A 14,478-nucleotide genomic window follows, 5' to 3' on the forward strand; every position below is an offset into this window, starting at 1 on the left:
TTAAAATATAAAAATAAATTAAAAAAAACCTAATTTAAAATATAAAAATAAATTTAAAAAAAAACCTAATTTAAAATATAAAAATAAATTAAAAAAAAACTAATTTAACTATTCGTCGTCGGAATCCGCTAAAAGGTGGGGTAAATCTTGTTCTCCAAGATGCTCCACAAGATCATATTTTAGTCTATAGTGCGTATCTTCATCAATGAGCTTGTTATAAACAGTGTCTTCGAAAACGGGCTCGACTGGAGGATCCCGAATATGTACCGGTGCAATCGCGTTTCCGTCGTCTTTTAGAATCATATTATGCATAATAATGCACGCATATACGACCATCCTAATTTTTTTAACACTCGTAGAACGCATCGGGCGATGAAGTATATGCCATTTTGCCTTTAAAACACCAAAAGCCCGCTCCACGTCTTTTCTTGCCGCCTCGTGTTGCCTCTTGAACTTCTTTTCTTTCACAATGTGAGGATACGGAAATGATTTCACAAACACGGACCAAGTAGGGTAGATTCCATCAGTAAGATAGTATCCACGCTTGTGCAAGTGGTTGTTCACGTAAAATGGGCATTTTGGTGCAGTTCCATTTCACTCAGTAAGAAATAACGGAGATTGTTGGAGCACGTTGATGTCGTTTTGTGAACCTGCTAGACCACAAAAAGCATGCCAAATCCATAAATCCTGTGAGGCCACCGCCTCGAGCATAACTGTCGGGTGACTGTGATCCCCCCTCATATATTGACCCCACAACTCCGTTAGACACATTCTCCAAACAAAATGTGTACAATCAAGACTACCCAACATCCCAGGAAGGTGATGTTTCTCCTCATGAGCTTGGTACAAGAGCGCAACGTCGTGGCTAGTAGGTCTACGTAAAAACTCGGAAGCGTATAAATTACATACCGTTTCGCAAAAATATTCTAGACTCTCTCGGGAAGTCCTTGTGGACATATTTAAATACTCGTCGAACTCGTCTGGAGCGTTGCCGGTTGCTAGTTGCTTAATCGCCGAAGTAACTTTTTGAATCGATGTAAAACTCTTCCTACCACTAGCATCCGCGGTGTCTTGAAATCACGAGTTATTCGCTTGCACGTCACTCAAAATTTTTAAAAACAAACTTTTGGACATACGAAACCTTTGACGAAAAACATCTTCGTTGAATACGGGCTCCTCGACAAAATAATCTCTCATAAGGTTGTCGTGACATTTCACTCGATCTCGATGGACAGTTTTCCTTTTTCTAGAAGTGCCCGTGTTTTCCAGTTGAGCGGCTTCGTTAATAAGATTTTGGATAGGACAAGAGGAGATGAAATCTGATTGGACAAAGACAAAGGGTGTTGGGCGTGGTTTATAAAACGCCAAAGGGGCTTTTTTTGATTTTTTGCTTAAAAAAACACCCCATGTAATGGTGCATGGGCGTTTTCAGACGTTTTTTTTTTGAATTTTTTTTTAAAGAAAACGCCCCACTACACATGGTCAATTAGCCCTGTAAATTGCTTAGCACTGTATTAGCGCTGTATTTAGGTTGTTCTGATTTTCAAACGTAGATCATCAACCAAACATTTACACAAAAATCAATCATTTTGAGGCCAAAACCAAAAGAAGATACACAAGTAGCACAATCTTTTTAGACGACAATTACAAAACAAAAATAACTTCAAAAACAATACCGATAATCTATTACTTTTTCGTAAAACAGGAAATGAAATCACATAAACCAACGATATATATGCATAAAAAAACATACAAAAAAAAAAAAACCGTTAATTAGTAGACAAAATTATTAGGCTGACCACGAAGGTCACGAAAATACCCTCTAGGATTTCCTTCAAACGCAGATCTCGGTAACCTCATCGACGGTCTACCGGGGGCTTTCATCATCCTTCTCCCCGTTCTTGCTCCACAGCACAAACACGAACGAATACACCGGAAAAACGAGCACACGCCGTTATAGAGTCCACGAAAGATGCAAGAAATGCATGATAATAAGCAGCTGCAGCAGCATAAACACGTGATCAGGACGGCGGCACCGATGAGATAGGGTGTGGCACCATGTAACAGCCAGTGGATTTGCTCGTCACGTTTTTCAGGCGGGAATGTTTGGTTAAACAAGTCAGTAAGATACTGGAAGAAGGTGGTTATAGCGGAGGCGATGGTTGAGAAGATGTCTCCGACTGGGTTGGTAAGATTTTCCGGCAAGTTGTCGGATAAGAAGATTCCTCTCAGTTTTAGTTGAAGTGTGGTCGTCATTTTGGTCGTCGGATGTGAGGTTCCGCTGCAACAACCCTAGGGACTTTATAAGGGAACTTTTTAGAGTATTTACGAAAACGGTCCTTTTGTTATTAATCAAGTATCATACTGGACCCGTTGTTAATTTAAGTATGCATTTGTAGTCCTTTGCATCAAAATTGACAAACATTTGTAGTTCCTAGAGGCATGCATGTAATTGCTGGTTCCTAGATGCATACTTGTAATTTATTTTTACTAAATGTATGACTACAAGAAGTTAATGCCAAATTTTAAAATAAGACCTTGTCTAGTGGAATGCGACCTTGTCTAGTGGAACGACTTGGTGCACCTGGGGCGCGCCATGTTAGCCTTTTTATGTGTTGGCCGCGTTGCACACCTTCCCTTTTGGGCTTAGGAGTTGTGGTGTGAGTATAGAGAGACGCACAAAATGTGAATGTTGGTGATTTGTATAAAATCATTTGATAGCTTTATTATAAGTGGGATTATACTGAGTATATTTGGTTTGATAAGGCTTTGTGTAATGTGTTCATTAAGTTTAGGTAAAAAGTGGTCACATCACTTGCATATAAGTAGGAGTTTTCATTCACTTTTTTTTTTTTTAAAGAAATTTGTGTGTATTGGTTTCATTTGAAAATTTAATAAAGTGAAAAAAATAAGATAGAGTGGTGAAGTGTGATTGGTTGAACTTGGCCCCCAAAATCCTCAAACCTTCTCCTGGCCCGTGAAACGCGTCCCGTCACACCCGAAAATGTGTCATGTCACCATGGTGTGAATTGATTACACATAATCTAATCAGTTGTCTATGGTTGACCAGTAGATTAGTACGATTTTTTAAACTTGTACTTTTTGGGGTATGAAGAAACATGTTCGATCTTGGTATGACTAATTCGGGTAATAATGTGATCATAATCTATAGTAGGTTGAATTGTTTGATTTTATTGTCATATTGTGAATTATGAATGGATAATCAAAGGATTTGAAAGAGACACTTCATAAATTTTAGCACAGCAAGGTGTAAATTGTAAAACAATATATTAATTATAACAAAGGTAGTAATTAATTTAGCCCGTATAATTGCAAGATATATGCCCTATATGTTGGTTCAGTTCTGTTTGAGCATGAAGGAAAACAATATAAATCATACCTGTCACAGCAGATAGTGCAGAGGAGAATCCTGTGAGGGAGTTCGACATGCCTGTCATCTTGATCTGGTTCCTCCTTAGGATGCTAACTGATGATGGGAACTTAGAAACCGAAAAGGGTATCGGTTAGGAGAGGAGGTTTCGTGATGATGTTATGACTAATGGGGTGGTGTAATTGTGTAACTGAGTAACCCTTAAACCTCCACATAACTCTCCTTATATAAGCACCCAGGAGGAAACCTAATTAGTTACTAAGGGTAATATGGTCCATCAACAATTACCAACTAATTAAATAATAGGTTCTAATATATTTTGATCTCTATAATGTAAATGATTAAGATGGCTATAGATTAAATATTAAACATAATATATTTAATCTTACATTCTCCCACTTAGCCGAGTAATCATTTACTATGAGTATTAGATAAGCCTGATCAGGAGTTAACACTCATTTTAGCCTTAAACAAGTACTATAGCAGAAAAATACAGCCGTTGAATCATTATGCGACTCAGGACCCCCATTAATCATACTATAGCCTTAATTTAAAACCTAATCATCATGATCAAAATACGCGTAAGCCCTTTGTTTGATTTGTAACTTTTATTTGTCTATATGCCATTATACCGGTTGAACATATTCTAACAGACATACAAAATCAAACTTGAGGAAAATTAACTAATACTTAGTCATTCATAGTACGATATGCAATTGCGCACGACTATTAATTAATACCCGTCTATGAGCTCTCTTAATAAGACTTATGGGTAATAGCCCTTCAGTTATAGGATCCTTAAGCATATCATGAATGTATTCGATACAAAACTTAGTTTCCTCAATTCGTTCATAAACGAATAATTAATTGCGTATCGAAACTTAATGCAGCACCTCTTGAACTGTTACTGTTCAAGGAGTTATGGTGGCTGACTTTATCACACTAATTCTTCAAAACATTATATGGAGTTAATAAACTTATGAGTCCACTGATTAAATTTCCAACAACATTTAGTGGCCATGTTATGTCGTTATAACTTAGGTTGTTAATATAAGTGCATTATGACTCCTCCATGAAATAGGTTTTGTCTGCTGACATAAAGATATACCCGAAACTGCATTTTATAATCTTTGAATATCTCAAAGTTAGAGTAATAAACCGGTTTTAATTCTCACTTCTTCTTTAAATTGTAGTCTCTCGTTTCTTTTAAAGATATTGTAATACTCCATTAGATGCTACACATTAATCTAGACATATCTAGTGTGTTGCAATATGAGTAATATCTAAACGAGTATAGACTTAAACTTACATAAGGCTTCTAATTAATGAAGCATAAATAAATAATCTCATTTATCCCATTATCCTCTAAAGGAGAGCAATATTGATTGTTACATATGTAAGGACCCATTTAATGTTAAACTTATGGAACGAAACTAATATCCCATTGGGTCTATCTCAGTATGTTATGATATCAATCACGTAAGAGATATCTCTGAGTTTTATTATATCAAAGTTTGTGTTAACAATGCTTTGACTTATGTAACATATGCTTGTCAAAGAATGTCATCTATGTAGACAAGTTTATTTTAGTTGCTCCCACTCATCTTGAGGTAGGTACATTAATCCACTTGATTCTTGATGAAAATAATTACGTTAGCTTTTCATCACATTATGATGTTTGCATTAACCCATACATGGATATTATTGGCTTACAAATAAAGTGTTCTTTAACCTTCAGTTTGAAACTTTAGGTTGTTATCTAATGAACACGTAAATGTGTCAGCCATTTATTAGGAAAAAACGTTTTAATGTTCATCTAATGTAGCTTAAAACTATTATAAGCTACTAGAACAGTGATGATCCTCAAAGAAATCTTTTGTTAGATATGCAATAAAGATTCTTTAATAATTTATCTCTTCCTGAGTACAACCTTTGACAACCAATCATGCTTTTGAGTGTCTTAACGCTTATATTAGGATTTGGTTTAGTCATGAACACTCTTAGGTAACTTAATCAAATCCCAAACGTTATAAGAACACACAAAGTCAGTTTCACTAGAAAACTGTTTTATTCCATTCAAATGATTGATTTACACTAATGGCTTAATTTGAAGAGATAGGATCAGTAAACATTTCCAAAATCCATTTCAACTTCAATTAGGGAGGTTATGTAATCATCAAAGCTAGTAGGCTTTTAAACCTAGATGACCTCCTGAGTTGATTATTGGGTTCATTAGAAGTTTCAATTTTATGGATTAGCTCTTGGTTAGGTTGCTATCATTTTCATTCTAAGTTTGTAAGAGTTGGTGTAGTATAGTGTACAAGAGGTGTAATCGGAGTTAAATTCGGAGTGAATTTAATGAATTTAATGACACTCTTCCCCCCGCCTCTTGTATTCCTTGCAAGTCATAATAAGGACTTTGACTGCTCCCACTAACCTTAGAAATCTTTAGGAACTCAGCATGCTTAGGGTCAATACTTAACGACCAACAAATTCTAATAGAGAAAACAAATTAATGACATTAGTCGTTGTAGTTTCTCTTGTTGAGGATTATGTTAGTTTAGGTAAGAAATCTAAGTGCGCCCACAATTAAGCAACAATGAAACTTTTGTAAGAGTAGCATTAGATTTAAGGAGATAAGGTTTGATTGAACAGTGTCGTGATGGAGCGATGTCTTGTGCAAGAGGTGGAAATTTAAAATTTTCAATCCCCCATCTCTTGCAACTATTGCAAGTTATTATTAAGACACTTAATGCTCCCACTGATCTTTAATATCTTTAGAATGCTACAAGAGAAGTTTCAATGAGCTACGTGACGTGGGAACCTATCACATATACGTTAGACTTTATTTGATTTCTTTAATGTCCAGATATCATAAGAAACTTTAAGGACATATTTAATAGAAATCTGATTAACTACATATATGAATAGAGTTCTTCTAAGACCGTAGGCCATATGCGACCAAATTTAGATACAAGTTGATAGTCTTTCAAATGATAAATGAATTATGTCTGAATATTCCATTTGGAATAAGTTCCACGAATGTCAATGAATGACTTATGATGGACCCATACTTATTCCTTAAGCCAAGTAATATTTAGGGCTGTAACGTCATGATTTAGAATCACTAAAATGAGATTAGATGAAAAAAATCATCCTCATTAACCATGTTATGATTTCTCATGAATTTTGGTTCTAATGGATGAAATTTATAAGTCTCATTTTCCTTTTGTCAAATTCTCATTTGCATGATGACAAAAGTTGTGAAAAAGTAAGGTATCATCTAGTTTCATCACAGTAATGTTTCTATCCAGATATTTAGAACAAATAAGATGAGAATTTAAGATAAGTGTGACTTTATGTTGACTATGCAAACCTCACAACCTTCATAACATTGCTTAATTATGATACTATATTCAATCAGAATATATAAGGTATCGAAAAGCGTTGTTGGAAGACTGTTCATTATGGTTCTTATAGTCTTAACATTTAATTTTGTCACTAACTCTCATGTTAGTTATTTGTCGAGTTCTGGTAAGGAAACTTATGGAACTAGAGTTAACTAATCATGTGTTAATTGGAATATTAAAATTATCAGACTTAAATATCATTAGTAAGTTACTATCTAATTAATTTATCCAACTGTTCTTTAGAATAATGGATAGTCTCGTTGCTTATGCCTAGTCTAATGACATAATTATGCAGTGAGATTTTCCCTTGAAGAACCTTAACGTTGGGATTAGCACTTGTAATTTGTCTATGGACTTTAGAACAATCCTCTCTTAAGGTTTTAGTGGTTGTAAGGTGAATAACATCTTATTTTCCAGTTTCAAACATTTATTTCTATGTACATATGTTGCTTATCAACACACTCGTTATACTTTGGTACTTTTGAGTGTTATAGCTGATTTATAATGCATCAAATTGTACAAATGAAGAAAAAAACTTAGTATGTAATGTACTGGAAAATGTACTTATTTCCATGCGTAAGCCCTTAACTTTACGGGTCATGGTATTGTACATTATAATATATTCACATATGCCACTTAACCTTATAATTTATAATTTTAAGTGAAGACATGCACCTTAGGAGTTCTTGTGATTATTTCACAATTACAGATTAGTCTTAGGAAAAACTTAATCTGGAATAACTTTAGTGATAGCAATTATGTTAGAGAGTTCTTGATTATCATAAGAGACATCATGTTCGATTTATCCTAATCATCATGCTCTACTTTTCTTCCGTAGTGCCTTATCAGAAGAGAGCAATAAGGTTAACGTGTCTTAAGAGATAATCAAGGATTTAATTTAAGAGCTAATTCTTATAGAAACTTTAAATAAAGCAAAACATTTTAGGCTTAGGAATTAGAGTGGATGAGATATAGATTTATAGAAGAAAATTATAGTGAGTAAAAATTATGGGTACTAAGAATAAGGCAGACAAAAATGATCACAAAAATTAATTGAGGATCATTAATATAAGGATCATTATGTGAAGAGGTTGTGATATGTCTATTACTAACATCAAAATAATAGACTACTTAAAGTTCTACTTAAACGAAGACAAAACAGCTTTGGCCAGAAGTGTAATCATTTAAGCATATGTGCAAAGTGGTTGTAACAAATCAGCTTTGGCCAGAAATTGAGACAAACACTTTAGTTATGCACTTGTTGAGTATGCCATCTATGAATGAATTAGATCAGCCTTGGCCAGAAATTAAGACATTCATGCTTATGATGCACACACAACATAGCTTTCGTAATACTTGGATGATAAGTAGATGCATCAAGTCAGCTTTGGCCAGAAATGATGCATCAGAAGCTCATTCAAGTAAAGCCATTTTGGTTTTGTAAAACATTATTTGATCCTCATTAATTAACTAAATAATTACAAAAACCAATCATTTAATAGCAAACCACCCGTTAGCGCGGATCGAACTCCGCGGTGAGTTCGCTGGGGTTTGCGGGGAACAGCGTGCCCCCGCCCGGGGTTCGGGGCGGGGCCCCGAAATTTTTTTTTTCTTTAGTTCATATTTAAACAGCTTAAAATAATGAGATTTCGAGTCGCAACTACGGTCTCGACTAATGACGTTATGGTTGCGAGTCGCAACTACGGTCTCGACTAATGACGTTATGGTTGCGAGTAGCAACCTCATGGTTGCGAGTAGCAACCTCATGGTTGCGAGTAGCAACCTCGTGTCTCGACTAATGACGTTATGGTTGCGAGTAGCAACCTCATGGTTGCGAGTAGCAACCTCATGGTTGCGAGTAGCAACCTCGTGGTCTCGAGTAATGACGTTATGGTTGCGAGTAGCAACCTCATGGTTGCGAGTAGCAACCTCATGGTTGCGAGTAGCAACCTCGTGGTCTCGAGTAATGACGTTATGGTTGCGAGTAGCAACCTCATGGTTGCGAGTAGCAACCTCGCTAACAGCTGTTAATTGTGATATCATAACCGAAAATTCGAAATCTAAGGGATTAAGAGATATTCTTTCCTGTTTTAAGCTGATCTAATTTTGTCAACAGATTTCGAAATTGTAATCTGTTTATCTTTTAACAGTTTTCTAAAAAAATTTAGAGCACAAAATTAGATCAAAACCAGGAAAAACACTTAATAATCCAAATCATATTCCAAATCATAACAGAATTTTCGAATTTTCACATGAACATGATGAACCCTAATCATAAAAATAAAATTCTGGAACCCGAAACCTGAAAATTTTTTAAGACTTCTAAACAGATTTCGGTTGTAAACATAAACCCAGTTAAAATCGAATGAACATATGATTATTTTTTCACGAAAACAAAGATCTCGAGTCGATACTCATGACTCGAAACCGGCTGTTAAGGTTTTAAAGGTTTCAAAATTCCGTCTTCCAAGTTTCAATCCCAGAATTATGGATACGAAAACAGAACTGACTAATCAACATATGCTCTGATACCACATGTTGGTTCAGTTCTGTTTGAGCATGAAGGAAAACAATATAAATCATACCTGTCACAGCAGATAGTGCAGAGGAGAATCCTGTGAGGGAGTTCAACATGCCTGTCATCTTGATCTGGTTCCTCCTTAGGATGCTAACTGATGATGGGAACTTAGAAACCGAAAAGGGTATCGGTTAGGAGAGGAGGTTTCGTGATGATGTTATGACTAATGGGGTGGTGTAATTGTGTAACTGAGTAACCCTTAAACCTCCACATAACTCTCCTTATATAAGCACCCAGGAGGAAACCTAATTAGTTACTAAGGGTAATATGGTCCATCAACAATTACCAACTAATTAAATAATAGGTTCTAATATATTTTGATCTCTATAATGTAAATGATTAAGATGGCTATAGATTAAATATTAAACATAATATATTTAATCTTACACTATAACTTCCTTACATATGTGATACGTCTAAGAGACAATATATTTTTTAAAGAATAACAATATTTCGCGATAATCGTAACCTATCTTCGGTTTATATTACGTATTAGTATCGTATCGTGTTATTTTTTCATTCCACTCTTTAACGTTTTAAAAATTCTTTTATTTTTATATAAGTTGTTTATTTTTTCGTGGTGACGGTAAGCGGGCTTCTCAAGCCCACTGGACACACAATTACATTATATAAACTGACAGGCTGTCTAGTGGGCTGCCCAGTTTTGAGTAAATAACCTTTATTAGTTTACCATTTTCCTATAAGTTTGTCAAAACAATAAACAAATACAGAATTAAATTAAAAATATATCATCATTTGGAATAGTTATTCCGATTAAACAGGAATTATCAAATTTAAAATTGGAATCTAATCTAGTTATCGTATAAATAATGTTTTCTTCTTCAAGGTTTAGCTCATGAAGGTTAGGTTTTCTTTGATAAGTTTGTTACTTTTTTTTTTTTTTTAAATTTTGAAACTATTGTGAATGATCGTTTTCAATGCAATTTTTATGGGAATTTCTGACTTGAACTATTTTATACAGATTAGACAAACCAAGCATTGTAAAGCCATGGGAATCTTCTTTCCTTGTTTTCGTTGGGCGACAGTCAATGAAAAAGATGAAGTTTCTGACCATAATGATGACGTCACAAATACGGTATGTACGGAAGATGAAGAATTTATATTGCGACTTTTGAGAGTCAATACATACCACAATACAAAAGTTAATGTCCATTAGGTGGGGGGTGCTACGTGATGGAGGCGTGTGATCACCGTGAAACACCGCCACAATATTGATATGTGATATATGTCATATGTGATGGTGGTCATGGTGTAGAATGACCAATATTACTAGCTTGTGTAAAAAAAAAGAAAAAAAAAACACTATAAACTATGTCAAAAAAATCAGACCTTTAAACATTTTTGATGCAACTCTTTTCCTACATTACAAGTTACACCCATTTTAAAGAAATGGAGGGTTCAAGCAAAAAGGGACGGCTTCAAAGAAAAACTTGGACCGAATGTATGTGGCCCGTGCTATCCAAAGCTAACCGAATACATTCCATTTACCTGACAAACCATTACAAACCCAACCGTTTCCAGCGAACCCAACATGCCAATCCAAGTCTCATCTGGTCATTCCACTTTAGTTAAGTTTTTAATGAAAATGCATTTTTACCTTATTTGACTTTCATTTTTAATTTTCATGTATTTAAAAAATGGTATGTTCTAATTTATTTTTTAATTAAATCTAAACATACTCATGTGATAGAAATGGTTCTAACTAATGGGTGCCGCAAGCAAATAATATGAGTAGCATGAGATGACACTTTGTGATTGGTTGGTTTTTAATGATCACGTGATGGGGTGATGGGTGCCCCTCCACCCTTATTTGTCAACCAAAAGTATATTATTCTTATTTTTTTTTACTTTCGAAATAATTATCAAGTCAAAATTGATGTTAATGCTTAACTTGTTTGACTGTCAAAAGTCAAAATTGATCTAGTCTGTTAACTAACTTGCTATTCCTGATTGTTAATTTCTCTAGGGTGACAATTGTCTTGGAAGTGGAGCAACTAGTCAAGTAGGTGAGATAGGGCTTATTAATCATCCCCCAAAAGAACCAGTGCCTTTACCTGAACCCGAACCTAAACCTGTTATTGAAAGTACCGGGTTAATCACTTGTAAATCTATGATAAGTGAAGACTCTATATTATCAAGAGATGAAGAATGTCCTATATGCTTTGAAGGTGCAATTTTTATTTTTGTTTCCAGTTAAGGAAATGCTTTTTTACTTTTAAACTTTACCAAATTATTGGTAAATGTGGGAAAATTTGTTGTTATTTTGTGTAGTTATCTATAAGTAAATCAGCCTTTGACTTTTGGCAATAAAGTCAAAGTGCATATGTTGTATACTTGTATTTTGTAACAATGGGTGTTATATATTTGGCTCGAATTATCTATAGGATAATGCTAGATAAAAAACCCTAAAATTCTTAGAAAACTCTGGAAACCCAAATGGGAAGCCATTTTTACCCAACCTCCCGACATTTTTTTTTTTTGAAAAAAATTACACATGTAATATACATGTTTTAGAGTGTTTTGGGCCAAAAAAAACAAAAAAGCGCCGAAGGGATTTTTTTAAAAAAAATAAACAAATTTCAGCTCCTAACACGTGTTAAGCAAAAAAGACATAATTTCGCTGAAAATTGCTGAAACTTGTTTTTTTTTTTTTTTAAATATCCCTTCGGCGCTTTTTTGATTTTTTTGGCCCAAAAGTCTTAAAAACATGTATATTACATGTGTTATTTTTTTCAAAAAAAAAATGTCGGGAGCTTGGGTTTTCTCGGGTTTTTTATATATATAGGGTTTTCTATCTAGCCCTACCCATTATCTATATATACATTGAAGCATATTTGGTTGCAGGATATACCGATGAAAACCCGAGGATTATAACTAAATGCTCACACCATTTTCATCTTGGTTGTATATATGATTGGCAAGAGAGAAGTGCATTATGTCCTAGTTGTTTAAAGGTCAAACTTCTTGTGTCTTTCTTGTTTATAACTTGTTATACACATTTTGACTTTTGTGGTCAAATGGTTCATCCTTCACTCCCAAATGACTTAACTTTCTTTCGTTTATTTTTACTTCAAAACTAAGGGTATGTTTGGCAAAAGTAGCTGGTGGCTGGTAGCTGAAAGCTGAAAGCTGGTAGCTGGTGGCTGGAAGCTGGTAGCTGTAGCTGGTAGCTAGTAGCTGTAGCTTTTTAGATATATTTGATGTTTGATAGAGTAGCTGGAGCTTTTAATGAAATGTATAAAATTACCAAAATGGACGTAGCTAAAAATTTAGAAAGTTGGTGCATTAAAAAGTTTCTAATTTTAAGAGGTTAAAATAGTCATTTTTCTCTAAAAGCTTGTAGCTCCTTCTAAACGCTACTAGTAGTAGCGTTCAACCAAAAGCTTCAAGCTCCTAACCTAAAAGCTTAAAGCTCCTTCAACCAAACAAGACTTTTTATTAAGTAGGAGCTTTTTCTTAAAAGCTTAAAGCTAGAAGCTCCTAAAAGCTCCTAAAAGCTCCATGCCAAACATACCCTAAGTCTCGTTTACTGCTTTATATCGTTTAACGCGGCATCTTCATTATCTACAAGTTTTAATAATTTGCATGCCAAATTTTGAATACAAAACAAATTTATTTGACCATAATAGTCAAACTTTTCTCTTTGTTAAACAGTATCAATAAGTTAAAATCTTCAATCATGAGACTATTATAAACATCAAAATCTGATACTTAACGTTTGTGTTTGATTGTTGTAGGTGATGGAGTTCCAGGAGTTGAACTGATTGTGAAATTTCTTTTCTCGTTGACTATTTAGTCAACCGTAGATTGACCAAGAAATCAGGACATAGTCTAGTTTTTATCAAGTAAAGATTGTTTTTGTTTTCTTTCATATTATTTTTATGAAAGGTTTTAACTAGCAGTCTTATTTCAGAGTAAGATAAAGTTTTCTTAAAGTTAAAAATAAATTACTAGAAACTACAATTAAAAATCTTTTATTTACAAAGTTAGTGTTGTCATTTACACCATTATGCTCAGTATTTAACTTGTGATGTTCTAAAAACCAAAATTAAAAGTAACACTTTTTAAGAACATAGTGCATGTCGATCGAATTCTACTCACACACATGCATGCATACACACATACATGTATGTTCAAATATTCGTTGACAAAGACAAAGTTGTGCTCCTCAAACTCTAAATCGGTCTCAATCTCAATCAGTAATGGTTTCTGCTCGCACCTACAGAATTTTTCTTTTTCATTTTGTTTTGATAGTTCAATGTAACTGATTTTTGCCTTCGTCTTTGTCAATTCATTCCTCGTCTATGTCTTCGCCAAATCGCAGGTTTTCCCTACTGAATTTTTGTCCTTATATAACGTGTATTTGAACAAACTAGTGAAATCAATCCCGCGTGTTGCGGTGTGCGAGAACTCGGTTGGTTTCTATGAGCGCGTTATAACAAGTGAAAGAAAAAACGAAAAAATAAAATTGTAATATACTCAACGTCTTCGGCTTTTATTGAATCTTAGACAAATAAGATAGGTAGGTACATCTTTTAGCTGGGTCATACCATTTTTATAGCTTAGAGGTACATTTTTAGCCGACTCGTTAAATTTTTAGCCGATGGCTATATTTTTAGAATAAAGTATGATTTTTTTCATCGCAAAGATTACAAAGCGTTCACAAAAAATAAATAAGAATTATCATATAAATATAATTAACATAAAAATTAAAAAAATTGTCAAGTTTTAACCCAAAGTAAAATTATAATTATCAAATGAGAAAATTTTCGTTATATGCATTATAAGTTCCAGTATGTGTAAAATTAAAATTCTACACGTGTATTTGAAGAGATAAACTTTTAATGTTTACCATTATAGTCTTATGATATAAAATAAAAATAGAAAAATAAACATATCGACAGATGTTTTATATCGATTGAAAATAGTGAAAATAGTGAAAATGAATATTAGTAGCGATATTGTTCGGTTAATTTTGATTTAGTTTGTAATGACACCGGTATATCACCGGCACCCGTTATAGCTTACGATACAAAAACAATCTATTTTGAAAACAATTTTATTTCCAATATTGTTCG

General features: G+C 34.0%; 1 long non-coding RNA gene across 1 annotated transcript; it reads left to right on the forward strand.

Moving 5' to 3' along the window:
• Positions 1-11,270: 11,270 nt before the first annotated feature.
• Positions 11,271-13,306, forward strand: LOC110918639. Its single transcript, XR_002581470.1, has 3 exons — positions 11,271-11,568; positions 12,245-12,354; positions 13,138-13,306. It is a non-coding gene; the product is annotated as an uncharacterized LOC110918639 (long non-coding RNA).
• The last annotated feature ends 1,172 nt before the right edge of the window (positions 13,307-14,478 follow it).

This window comes from Helianthus annuus, chromosome 16 (assembly GCF_002127325.2).
Source record: "Helianthus annuus cultivar XRQ/B chromosome 16, HanXRQr2.0-SUNRISE, whole genome shotgun sequence".
NCBI lineage: Eukaryota > Viridiplantae > Streptophyta > Magnoliopsida > Asterales > Asteraceae > Helianthus > Helianthus annuus.